The following is a 14,713-nucleotide window of genomic DNA, read 5'->3' on the forward strand; positions in this document are numbered from 1 at the left end:
ATCCCCCTCTCTCTACCTCCATCCCCCTTTCTCGCTACCTCCATTCCCATCTCTCTCTACCTCCATCCCCCTCTCTCTCTCTACCTCCATCCCCCTCTCTCTCTCTCTCTCTACCTCCATCCCCCTCTCTCTCTCTCTCTACCTCCATCCACCTCTCTCTCTACCTCCATCCACCTCTCTCTCTACCTCCATCCACCTCTCTCTCTACCTCCATCCCCATCTCTCTCTACCTCCATCCCCCTCTCTCTCTACCTCCATCCCCCTCTCTCTCTACCTCCATCCCCCCTCTCTCTCTACCTCCATCCACCTCTCTCTCTACCTCCATCCCCCTCTCTCTCTCCACCTCCATCCCCCTCTCTCTCTCCACCTCCATCCCCCTCTCTCTGTACCTCCATCCCCCTCTCTCTCTCTCTCTACCTCCATCCCCCCTCTCTCTACCTCCATCCCCCTCTCTCTACCTCCATCCCCCTCTCTCTCACTACCTCCATCCCCCTCTCTCTCACTACCTCCATCCCCCTCTCTCTCACTACCTCCATCCCCCTCTCTCTCACTACCTCCATCCCCCTCTCTCTCACTACCTCCATCCCCCTCTCTCTCACTACCTCCATCCCCCTCTCTCTCACTACCTCCATCCCCCTCTCTTGGATATTGGAGGGAACTGGAACACGCTGCCATACACATCAAATCCAGAGCATCCCAAACATGCTATATGGGTGACATGTCTGGTGAGTATGCAGGCCATGGAAGAACTGGGACATTTTCAGCTTCCAGGAACTCTTGACAGGTCATTGCAACAAGGGGCAGTGCTTCATCATGCTGAAACATGAGGTGATGGCTGCGGATGAATGGCACCACAATGGGCCTCAGGATAATCGTCACAGTAGCTCTGTGCATTCAAATTGCCATTGATTAAATGCAATTGTGTTCATTGTCTGAAGCTTATGCATGCCCCATACCATAACCCCAACACCACCATGGGGAACTCTGTTCACAACGTTGACATCAGCAAACCGCTCGCCCACACAATGCCATACACGCTGTCTTTCATCTGACCTGCACAGTTGAACCGGGATTCATCCGTGAGGAGCACACTTCTCCAGCGTGCCAGTGGCCATCGAAGGTGAGCATTTACCCACTGAAGTTGGTTACGACGCTGAACTGCAGTTAGGTCAAGACCCTGGTGAGGACGACGAGCACACAGATGAGCTTCCCTGAGATGGTTTCTGACAGTTTGTTCAGAAATTCTTCAGTTGTGCAAACGGAAGTTTCATCAGCTGTCCGGGTGGCTGGTCTCAGATGATACTGCAGGTGAAGAAGCCGGATGTGGAGGTCCTGGGCTGGCATGCTTACAGGTGGTCTACGGTTGTGAGGCCAGTTGGATGTATTGACAAATTCTCTAAAATGACATTGGAGGCGGCTTAAGGTAGAGAAATGAACATTAAATTATCTGGCAACAACTCTGGTGGACATTCCTGCAGTGAGCATGCCATTTGCATGCTCCCTCAAAACTTGAGACATCTGTGCCATTGTGTAGTGTGACAAAACTGCACATTTTAGTGTGGCCTTTTATTTTCCCTAGCACAAGGTGCACCTGTGTAATGATCATACGGTTTAATCAGCTTCTTGATATGACACACCTGTCAGGTGGATGGATTATCGTGGAAAAGGATAAATGCTCACTAACAGGGATGTATACGAATTTGTGCACAAAATGTGAAAGAAATACGTTTTTTGTGCACATGCAACATTTCTGGGATCTTTTATTTCAGCTCATGAAACATGAGACCAACACTTTACATGATGCATTTATATTTTTGTTTAGCATAGATAGGACTGATAAGGTAGATCAGATAAAGGACTGACTGTCCATCTAGATAAAGTCCATCCTATTGATGATATACGGAAGCAATATAGGCTGCTGACATGAGGGTCAATATGGATAGGAAGAGGACAGGGGTGGGGGGCAGTAGAAATGTGAGGTCGTTGTCAATCATGCATGCACGCACACACACACACACTATAAATCGGGGGTATTTACAGGGGCAGGTCTGTTGACTGACTGAACAAATGAGGGGTTATCGATTTGAGAGCAGAGGGAATGATGTGGTTTACAGGGGTCACATCTAAACAGGAACATTAAAATACCATTCTAGGCTACTGTAGGAGCAAGATAATGGACGGACCAATAGTCACAATATCAACACACTGCTATCAGCACAAATGTAGGCATGAGGAAAGATGGAATGATTTGGTGGTGATGTGGAAAAAGAGGGGAAACACAAGTAAGAAGAAGAGAATTTTCTGTGTTGACAAGAAGAGATAGTAAAGGAGGAAAGAGGAGAAAAATGTGAAAGGGGCCAGTAAGCATACTATAATAGTGGATAAAGACAGAGGAGAGAGAGAGAGAGAGAGAGAGAGAGAGAGAGAGAGAGAGAGAGAGAGAGAGAGAGAGAGAGAGAGAGAGAGCAACACAATTAGACCCAACCAAATCATGAGAAAACAAAAACATAATTACTTGACACATTGGAAAGAATTAACAAAAAAACAGAGCAAACTAGAATACTATTTGGCCCTAAACAGAGAGTACACAGTGGCAGAATACCTGACCACTGTGACTGACCCAAACTTAAGGAAATCTTTGACTATGTGCAGACTCAGTGAGCATAGCCTTGCTATTGAGAAAGGCCGCCCTAGGCAGACCTGGCTCTCAAGAGAAGACAGGCTATGTGCACACTGCCCACAGTGTGCCATCATAGCAGCAAGATGTGTGACCTGTTGCCACAAGAAAAGGGCAACCAGTGAAGAACAGACACCTTTGTAAATACAACCTAGAATTATGTTTCTTTATTTTCCCTTTTGTACTTTAACTATTTGCACATCATTACAACACTTTATATAGGCATAATATGACATTTTAAATGTCTTGATTCTTTGGGAATTTTTGTGAGTGTAATGTTTACTGAACATTTTGTATTGTTTATTTTACTTTTGTTTATTATCTATTTCACTTGCTTTGGGAATGTAAACATATGTTTCCTACGACAATGAAGCCTTTTGAATTGAATTTAAATTGAGAGAGATAGAGAGAGGGATTGTGTATGGGTGTATATTGGTGTTGATATCAGAGTGGGTGGAAAGAAGTGAAAGGGACAGAGAAATACAGATAGTAGCCAAGAGGCTATGTTTCTCTATTTAGCTGTCTTGCTCTTACATTCAGAGAGAGAGAGAGAGAGAGAGAGAGAGAGAGAGATAGTGAAGATGGAAGGTGAATGGTATAGGTGTAGTGTATTGGTGTAATGTATGGCTATAGTGTATTGGTGTAGTGTATTGGTGTAGTGTATGGGTGTAGTGTATGGGTGTAGTGTATTGGTGTAGTGTATGGGGGTAGTGTATTGGTGTAGTGTATTGGTGTAGTGTATGGGTGTAGTGTATTGGTGTAATGTATGGGTGTAGTGTATTGGTGTAGTGTATTGGTGTAGTGTATTGGTGTAGTGTATGGGTGTAGTGTATGGGTGTAGTGTATGGGTGTAGTGTATTGGTGTTGTCACGGTCATGATAATGGACGGATTTGAGTTCCACATCCTTTCATTAAGTGAAACTTCTCAACAAAACAAATAAACAAGCAATGAAACGTGACTTACGTGGTGCAACAAGCACAAACACAAACAATATCCCACAAAAGCAGGTAGGAACAGGGACACCTTAAGTATGATCCCCAATTAGAGACAACAATAATCAGCTGCCTCTAATTGGGAACCACACTCAATCCCTAACATATAAATAAATCGACTAGAACATCCCCTAGTCACGCCCTGACGGGTAGGGGGTGACTAGTGTCGGTGGCGGCTCCAGTGCAGATCGTAGCCCCCGCCCAGACCCTGGATCCGGCCATGGCGCCGGGCTGAACGCCGTGCCTGGACTGGGCATCGGCACAGAGGAAGGCTCCGGCCTTGGAGCGGTGCTGGATGCCGTGCCTGGACTGGGCACCGGCGCAGAGGAGGGTTCCGGCCATGGAGCTGGGTTGGACACCATGCCTGGACTGGGCACCGGCGCAGAGGAAGGCTCCTGCCATGGAGCGGGACTGGATACCATGCCTGAACTGGGCACCGGCGCCGAGGAAGGCTTCTGCCAGGGAGCGGGACTGGACACCGTGCCTGGACTGGGCATCGGTGCAGAGTGCACTGGACTGATGACACACTCCTCAGGTCGAGTGCATGGAGCCAGCACAGGACGTACCGGACTGGGGAGGCTCACTGGAGGCCTGGTGCGTGGAGCTGGCACAGGTTGCACCGGACTGGTGACACGCACTTCAGGGCGAGTGCGGGGAGCAGGCACAGGATGTACCGGGCTGGGGAGGCGCACTGGAGGCCTGGTGCGTGGAGGTGGCACCGGACTGATAACATGCTCCCCAAAACTCCTGCGCTGCAGCATACTCCTAGCCAGCATCATTCTCCGATATCCCTCCTCACACTGCTCCATCGCCTCCCAGGCGGGCTCTGGCTCTCTCCTTGGCACGGCCGACCACCCCATGTGCCCCCCCCAAAAACAATCTTGGGGTTTCTGTGGCCGTGGCACCCGGCGTCATCGCTGTCCTTCCTGATCTTTCTGTGATTCTCTCCAAGGAAGGGTCTCGCATCCTCCCCGGATTTCCTCCCAGGTCCAACTCACTTTCTCCTCCCAAACACGCTGCTTGGTCCTTGATTGGTGGGATATTCTGTCACAGTCGTGATAATGGACGGACCAAGGTGCAGCGTGATTTGAGTTCCACATCCTTTTATTAAGTGAAACTTCTCAACAAAACAAATAAACAAGCAACGAAATGTGACTTACGTGGTGCAACAAGCACAAACACAAACAATATCCCACAAAAGCAGGTGGGAACAGGGACACCTTAAGTATGATCCCCAATTAGAGACAACGATAATCATCTGCCTCTAATTGGGAACCACACTCAATCCCAAAAATAGAAATAAATCGACTAGAACACCCCCTAGTCACGCCCTGACCTACAACACCATAGAGAACCAAGGGCTCTCTATGGTCAGGGCATGACAGGTGTAGTGTATGGGTGTAGTGTATGTGTGTAGTTTATTGGTGTAGTGTATTGGTGTAGTGCAGGTATTCCCAAACTGTGGTACGCACAATGCCATTGGGGGTACACCAAATAAAAATGTGATTCACATTAAAAAAGAAAAAATATATATAAAAAATATTCACATTTTCAAACAGTACATTGTCCAACCGGGCTATACATTTGGGTGAGGTTTTTTTATCGCCTGAGTAGCTTTGTTTCATTGCCAAAAATATAATTAAAACATCTAGGGTACAGCGAAATAACAACACAATGTCAAATACAGGTAGCCTAGTCAAATAATTAAAATCCAATCACATTAACTTTTACTCTCTGGCGGGAAACCTTCAGTCTTGCGTAGACATATAGAAACAAAACATAACAATTTAAAAAATATGCCACAGGAGTTCTTTGAGAATAAAGAGGACTTTTGAGTAGTAAGACATGTATAAAACCAACAGACACCATTAATAAGAATGGTCTAGAAGCGCCTTATATGGTGAGCTACCGAGTGGCTAGGACAGGCACGCCCCATACTATTGTGGAGGACTTCATTCTTCCTGCTGCCGCGGGTATGGCTGGGACAACGCTGGGGGAAAAGGACAAAGAAATTATACAGACAACAACACTGTTTCACGACACATCAGTGACATGCAGGAGATGTTTGAAACAATTACTGCTTCATATACAAGCCAGTGAATTAAATGTGTTACAGCTGGATGAGTCAACAGACGTGGGGGCCTGGCACAGCTCCTGGTATATCTCCGTTATGTTTATGGGGGGTCAATTAAGGAAGACATCATCTTCTGCAAACCACTGGAAACCAGGACAACATGAGAGGATATTTTTAAAGTACTGGACATCAAATGGACTTGTGGTGTCAAGATGTGTCGGTATCTGTACTGATGGCGTAAAAGCCATGACAGGGCGACATAGTGGAGTGGTAACGTACATGCAAGCAGTTGCTCCCGACGCCACTTGGGTACACTGCAACATCCACCAAGAGGCTCTTGCTGCCAAGGGATTGCCTGACAGCTTGAAAGACATTTTGGACACTACAGTGAAAATGGTTAACTTTGTTAAAGCAAGGCCCCTGAACTCTCGTGTATTTTCTGCACTATGCAATGATATGGGCAGCGACCATGTAATGCTTTTACAACATACAGAAGTGCGCCGGTTATCAAGGGGCAAAGGATTGACACGTTTTTTTGAATTGAGAGACGAGCTTAAAGTTTTCTTTACTGTCCATAATTTTCACTTGTCTGACCGCTTGCATGATGATGAGTTTCTCACATGACTGGCCTATCTGGGTGATGTTTTTTCTCACCTGAATGATCTGAATCTAGGATTACAGGGACTCTCCGCAACTATATTCAATGTGCGGGACAAAATTGAGGCTATGGTTAAGAAGTTGGAGCTCTTTTCTGTCTGCATTAACGAGGACCACACACAGGTTTTTCCATCATTGTATAATTTTTTTGTGTGCAAATTAACTCAAGCTTATGGACAATGTCACATGTGATATAGCGAAGCACCTGAGTGAGCTGGGTGCGCAATTACGCAGGTACTTTCCTGAAACGGACGACAAAAACAACTGGATTCGTTATCCCTTTCCTGCCCTGTCTCCAGTCCACTTATCGATATCTAAACAAGAGAGCCTAATCGAAATTGCAACAAGCGGTTCTGTGAAAATTGAATTTAATCAGAAGCCACTGCCAGATTTCTGGATAGGGCTGCGCTCAGAGTGTCCTGCCTTGGCAAATTGTGCTGTTAAGACACTGATGCCCTTTGCAATCACGTACCTATGTGAGAGTGGATTCTCGGCCCTCACTAGCATGAAAACCAAATACAGGCACAGACTGTGTGTGAAAATGATTTAAGACTGAGACTCTCTCCAATACAACCCAACATTGCAGAGTTATGTGCATCCTTTCAAGCATAACCGACTCATTAACCTGTGGTGATTTATTTCACCATTGTTGATGAACAAATAAGGTTTTATATGTAAGATGGCTAAATAAAGAGCAAAGTTATTGATTATTATTATATTATTATTTGTGTCCTGGTCCTAGAAGAGCTCGTTGTCACTTCCCATGAGTCGGATTGTGACAAAAACTCACACTCATTCTTATGTTTTAATACATGTATTGTATAGTGTGTGTGTGGCAGGCTTACAATGATGGCAAAAAACAACATTTGAAAGTGCGCTGACCCTGGTACCTGAGGGGTACGCAGCTGGAGCTTGAATGTTTGAAGGGGTACAGGACTATAAAAAGTTTGGGAACCACTGGTGTGGTGTATTAGTGTAATGTATTGGTGTAGTGTATTTGTGTAGTGTTTTGGATTGTGTAGTGTATTGGTGTAGTGTATTGGTGTAATGTGTGGGTGTAGTGTATTGGATTGGTGTAGTGTATTGGCTTAGTGTATGAGTGTAGTGTTTTGGTGTAGTGTATTGGTGTAGTGTATTGGATTGGTGTAGTGTATTGGCTTAGTGTATGAGTGTAGTGTTTTGGTGTAGTGTATTGGTGTAGTGTATTGGATTGGTGTAGTGTATTGGCGTAGTGTATGAGTGTAGTGTTTTGGTGTAGTGTATTGGTGTAGTGTATTGGATTGGTGTAGTGTATTGGCTTAGTGTATGAGTGTAGTGTTTTGGTGTAGTGTGTTGGTGTAGTGTATGGGTGTAGTGTCTTGGTGTAGTGTATTGTATTGGTGTAGTGTATTGGTGTAGTGTATTGGTGTAGTGTATTGGTGTAGAACACTGCACCACTTGGGAGCCTATATGTATAGTAACCTATGTCCATATAAATGTCATACTGTATGTATAGTAATCTATGTCCATATAAATGTCATACTGTATGTATAGTAACCTATGTCCATATAAATGTCATACTGTATGTATAGTAACCTATGTCCATATAAATGTCATACTGTATGTATAGTAATCTATGTCCATATAAATGTCATACTGTATGTACAGTAACCTATGTCCAATGAAATGTCATACTGTATGTATAGTAACCTATGTCCATATAAATGTCATACTGTATGTATAGTAACCTATGTCCATATAAATGTCATACTGTATGTATAGTAATCTATGTCCATATAAATGTCATACTGTATGTATAGTAATCTATGTCCATATAAATGTCATACTGTATGTATAGTAACCTATGTCCATATAAATGTCATACTGTATGTATAGTAATCTATGTCCATATAAATGTCATACTGTATGTATAGTAACCTATGTCCATATAAATGTCATACTGTATGTATAGTAACCTATGTCCATATAAATGTCATACTGTATGTATAGTAACCTATGTCCATATAAATGTCATACTGTATGTATAGTAATCTATGTCCATATAAATGTCATACTGTATGTATAGTAACCTATGTCCATATAAATGTCATACTGTATGTATAGTAACCTATGTCCATATAAATGTCATACTGTATGTATAGTAATCTATGTCCATATAAATGTCATACTGTATGTATAGTAATCTATGTCCATATAAATGTCATACTGTATGTATAGTAATCTATGTCCATATAAATGTCATACTGTATGTATAGTAATCTATGTCAATAAGAATGTTCATTCACAAATTCCACCAGTGCTTGAGCACCCAGCAAACCTCACAAAAACGCAACAGCTAGTGTTCAGTTGCACTTTTAAGTACATCAGAGAAGCCGACAAATCAAATCAGCTCTTTGTCCTATAGATTATGATTGCATTATAGGACTGGCGATGCAAACAATTGGCTCCTGAGGGATCACATGTCCAGATCTAGCCTAAACACGCGTGACAAGAGCAGGCGTGTGACAGCCAGCCACACGGTGGAAAGTAGGTTGAGCGTAGTGGAGTAGAGGACTGACAGAGAAGAGAGGAGAGGAGAGGAAAGGGGAGTAGAGAAGAGGAGACGAGAGGAGCTTTCGTTCGGAAGTCTGAGAAAGCATAGAAGTCAGACATAAACACCAAGTTAGGGCTGTTTACAAAACCCAGCAGCAGAACCAATGGAAACCATACGGTGCAAGAAGGCAGGGGATGGTGTGTGTGTGTGTGTGTGTGTGTAGAAGGGGGGCTGGCAGGGGGTTCAGAATTCTAACGTAATAGAAAGAAAACGGGCCTAATGTTTTTAAATACACATTTTTCCAAGCAGAATCCAATTAACTCGCAAGTATATTTCTCTCATGATATGGTCTGGTTTTGCTTCTTCTCTATTCATTCTTCCTTTGCCTCCAAACGATTGCCGCATTTAACATATTTCAACCCATCGTCTGCAGATAAAGCTGTTTTGAATTGCCTTTCATCACATGTGAACAAAAACAGATTCTTGGTGAATGGCGCAGCGCAGTCCGCCAGGTTTTCTGGGACCTAGATATGAAATAAAACATGGGAGAATTAAGTTAATCAACACACACACACACACACACACACACACACACACACACACACACACACACACACACACACACACACACAGACACTCCGGCTGTAACACAATCCCCACAAGGTTCCGGGTTAAATAAATCTGTGTCCTTTGCTACAATGCCAGAATGACATTCCATTCAGTGTGCCTTCATATAGCGAAGGAAATCAGCTTTTCTCAGGCCTGGTTTGACTTGGTCAATTTCATGCTTCTCTAATGGAGTGGGAGGAGAAGGAGGAGTATTCATTCGGATGTGTTTGGAAGAGGCTGCCGCGAGTGCCGACACTGAGTTCAACTGTAGGCCTCTCTCCCACTCAATCTCTGACTATGTATGTGCAGGGTGTGTACATTAGTCTATTTTAGTTGTCTCTTTATCTGTCTCCCACTTCCCTCTCCTCCTTCCCTGACACTACCAATACTACAGCTTTTTCTCCCCCTCCCTCCCTCCCTCCCTCCCTGTCTCTCTGAGTGTCCCCATGTTATTCCCAGTAGGCCAGGGCTGTGAACAGACTGTGTAGATCCCTCCAGGCTATGCGGCTGTGTGTGAGGCTGAGGACGGGGAAGGAGACTCTGGAGAATCCTACTGACGATCTGCCTCTTAATGAGGGGAGTAGCAGACCAGGAGATGAGATTCAGATGGAGAGAGAGAGAGAGAGAGAGAGAGAGAGAGAGAGAGAGAGAGAGAGAGAGAAGAGAGAGAGAGACTGGTAAAAAACAAAGGGAGGGGCAGAGAGAGTATATACAGTATACTGTGTAAGTGACTGTGTATAACATTATGTGAGTATGGCTGAACAAATCAGCATAGTATCTGCAAGTGTATAGTGTCAACACGGTGAACATTACATGTTGATTGCATAATGCATTCAAAACACGGCGTGACCCAGCTGCCAGCTACTTTCTCAGTCTGTGTAGATATGTGTGGTTGTGTGTGCATGCGTGCGTGCGTGTGTGGGTGTGTGTGGATTCTGCCACCCCCAGCCTGTGGCAGCTGTATTACTCCTGGGAGCTGTGTAGAGAGCATCAGAATGGGACTTCTCCCAGAAGCTTGGCTGGTGTGTAAAACCTGTGAATTCAGACAGCTGTGGAGAGGTGGCCCAGTCCCCGTCTGACACACTCCCCTGGAGGTGTGAGAGAAGAGACAGCCTCACCGTTTACATATCAACCTGATTTAGAAAAGAGAGAGAGATAGAGAGGGAGGAAAGGAAGACAAGGAATGATGGGGAGAGCTGTAGAAAAAGAGGACGAGAGAGTGGGGAGAGAAAGAGGGATAGAGAGAGAGAGATAAAGTGTGTGTATGACAGAGAAAGAAGGAAGGAAAGATAAAGTGAGGTGAGTGAGTGAGTGAATAAAAGCGATTAAGGAACGGTCCAGTGAGAGATCTTCAATTGCATCACATGAGGACAAAAATGGCTGTGTTCCGTACACTATCTCTGGCACTCCTTCCTCCTCCCCTCCACCTTACCATCTACCCCACTCCTTTCTCCCTCTCCCCCTCCACCCTCCTTCCCTCCTCCTCCCCTCCTCTTTCCCTCTTCCTCCACTCTTCCTCCTCTCCTCTTTCCCTCTTCCTCCACTCTTCCTCCCCTCCTCCTCCCCTCCTTCTTCCATCCTCCTTCCCTCCTCCTTCCCTTCTCTTTTCCTCCTCCTTCCCTCCTTCTCTCACCTTCACCTCCTGTGTTTTGTCCCTGCAGTAGTCTCCTGTGGCTGGCCCAATCTGTCCTCTCTCTTGTTCCCCGTTCCCCGTGCCAGCTGGCTCTCTATAGCGCCCCCCCGAGGACATGACAGGTGTACATGACACACAACACTGAGCATGAGGGGACCTGTGGCACACCACACACACACACACACACACACACACACACACACACACACACACACACACTCAGACATACACACACCACAGTCCTCCCCACACACACATACACACACACACACACAGATACACACACTCAGACATGCATACACCACAGTCCTCCCCACACACACATACACACACACAGATACACACACTCAGACATACACACACCACAGTCCTCCCCCCACACACACATACAAACACAGATACACACTCTCAGACATACACACACCACAGTCCTCCCCACACACACATACACACACACACACACAGATATACACACACTCAGACATACACACACACCCCCCCCCCACACACACACACATACATGCTGGCACACACACATAACGATTGCACATATGCACACACCTATACTGGCATACACACTGAAGCAAGCAAGCACAGCCACATACTGACATCAAGGATACATACATGGGGCGGCAGGTAGCCTGGTGGTTAGCATGTTGGGCCAGTAACTGAAAGGTTGCTGAATCTATTCCCTGAGCTGACAAGGTAAAAATCTGTCGTTCTGCCCCTGAACAAGGCAGTTAACCCACTGTTCCCCAGTAGGCCGTCATTGTAAAAATATTTTGTTCTTAACTGACTTGCCTAGTTAAATAAAGGTTAAAAAAACTAAAAAAACACACGCATCCTAGCATGGACATACACAGATAATGTCAAATAAACCTACAGTAACTCACATTGTAAACAGAGCACGCATATATTCACTTGACACTCCATCATCTCAATCCTCCACTACCAATAACTAGTCTCTGCCAGAGGCCTTCTGATAGAGCAGTAAGACCAGCAGGCAGGCCTCCCACTGAAAATCATCATCTATTTATACATCTGAGAGAGAGAGAACACTGCCCCTGCTGTGGAATCAATGTGTCTGTGTTAGATCTCTGTCTGTCTGTGTGTGTACACATCCTACGGCCATCGGGAGAAACATCGACATACAGACCCTCCTCCCCAGTCGCTAAGCCTTCAACACACACGCCAAAGGCTGAAGACGAGGTAGAGGAAGAGGAAGTAGGGAAGTAGCTAAAGGCGTTGGATTGATCATTGAGAAAGTAGTGAAGTATGGTGAGAGAAGTGGGCTCAGGTGATACACAGGATATCTTGCCTGCAGCTGTTTGGTCTTGCTTCAACACCCAGGATATACTGCCTTGTGATTTGAGGTCAGTTTTGAGATGAAAAGATAAGGAATGAAAGAGATGAAATATGAGGTGTTTGAGTGTTATTGTGGTTCCAACTGGCTTCATAGGAGTTCCCATGGGTGTGGTGGGGAACAGGCTACTAAATGGGGAAAGCATCTTTATTAGGTTGATGGAGGGATAGCAGTCCTTTGATGGGTATAGGCTAATTACATTTCCCTGAGAGAAATGAACATTACGATAACATTTTAATTAAATGCTATCTTAATTGCTGAGGAGGGATCTATCTGATCTGAATCGGCTATAAGTTGATCTGTTATAGAGGGCTTAATGAGATGTACATGTCTGAATCCGGTGTGTTTTCGTTGTTCAAGTAATTGAATCTGAATGGTTAAAGTGAGGCTGATGTGGTTCGGGTACAAGGAACAGGGAACAGGGCTTAGATCTGGTGTGTTGTCAGAGTGGGGGTCATTGAAATGGATGCAATGGGAATTCAGTCTGTGACTCTCTCAGGGCTTAAAGAGGGAAGAATTAGATTAGTTGGAGCAATGCAATCAGCATGACTACATTACTGAGAATGATGGGGGGGGGATGAGGGAGGGGGATGACAAGACGCTGAGACACAAACTTTTAAGTGTACGCCACGAGTGCCAGGAGGGGGAGGAGGGGCGAGAAATGGGAGGCTTTGTTGACGATCCATAACCACAATGTAAAGTCAGTCAAAACCAAGGCCAGGAAATCGATTAAAAGGTTTTTCAAAAATATACATCACTCCCTTTGCCTTTCTCTTGCACTTCTTTCTCTGAAATCAAATTACCAAAATCCCCCCAATAAAAATCACAGCAAAGACTGCATGGTCCAACAAGACAACTGTTACGAAATGGCTCATAGCCCCGTAATAAAGAGGGAGACAACTTGGAGATAAAGAAATGACAAACATATTTATTAAATAAAGTAAACTATATCCAAGTAACAAATGGAGTGTGTAGTCAGTAGTGTGAGTGGTTGTGCGCATAGATGGTGATAATGAGGGGTGTTGAGAGGTGCCAAAACAAATGAACACAAAGAAGCCCCAAATCGCCAGAACCAAAAACAACAGTGTCTATGTGGAGAGAGTCTCTTCAATGTATGGGGGAAAGGTGTATTTATCTCCGGGACACACCCAAGCCCAGGTGAGTCCCGTTTCGCTAACGACCCTCCTGGCTCCGCCCACCGACATCCTATTAAGGAAAACAAGAGCAAAGAGGAAGAACTCATCAGACAGAGTGGGAGGGGCGTTACACAACATTGTTGAGATTTTATATGATAGGGAATACTTCTTTGTTTTGTTCCCCTTTTTCTGAACAAAGTAAGTGAGTGAGAGAGAGAGAGAGAGAGAGTAAGAAAAGAAAGAAAATAGATATCTGGGGACTGGAGGAGTGGTGGAGGGGAGGAATGGAGGACTGGAGGACAGGAGGACTGGAGGACTGGAGGACAGGAGGACTGGAGGACTGGAGGACAGAAGGAGTGGAGAAGGGTAGGACTGAAGGACTGGAGGACTGGAGTGGAGGAGTGGAGGATTGGAGAAGTGGAGGACTGGAGGAGTGGAGAAGGGGAGGACTGGAGGACTGGAGTGAAGGAGTGGAGGATTGGAGGAGTGGAGGACTGGAGAAGGGGAGGACTGGAGGACTGGAGGACTGGAGTGGAGGAGTGGAGGATTGGAGAAGTGGAGGACTGGAGGAGTGGAGGACTGGAGGAGTGGAGAAGGGGAGGACTGGAGGACAGGAGGACTGGAGTGGAGGAGTGGAGGATTGGAGAAGTGGAGGACTGGAGTGAAGGAGTGGAGGATTGGAGGAGTGGAGGACAGGAGGACTGGAGGACTGGAGGACTGGAGGACTGGAGGACAGGAGGACTGGAGTGGAGGAGTGGAGGAGTGGAGAAGTGGAGGACTGGAGTGAAGGAGTGGAGGATTGGAGGAGTGGAGGAGTGGAGGACAGGAGGACTGGAGGACTGGAGGACAGGAGGACTGGAGTGGAGGAGTGGAGGATTGGAGAAGTGGAGGACTGGAGTGGAGGAGTGGAGGACTGGAGAGGTGGAGAGGAGAACTGGAGAGGTGGAGAGGTAGAGGACTGGAGGACTGGAGGAGTGGAGGACAGGAGGACTGGAGGAGTGGAGGACAGGAGGACTGGAGTGGAGGAGTGGAGGACTG

Source organism: Salmo salar, chromosome ssa09 (assembly GCF_905237065.1).
Source record: "Salmo salar chromosome ssa09, Ssal_v3.1, whole genome shotgun sequence".
In the NCBI taxonomy this organism is placed as follows: Eukaryota; Metazoa; Chordata; class Actinopteri; order Salmoniformes; family Salmonidae; genus Salmo; species Salmo salar.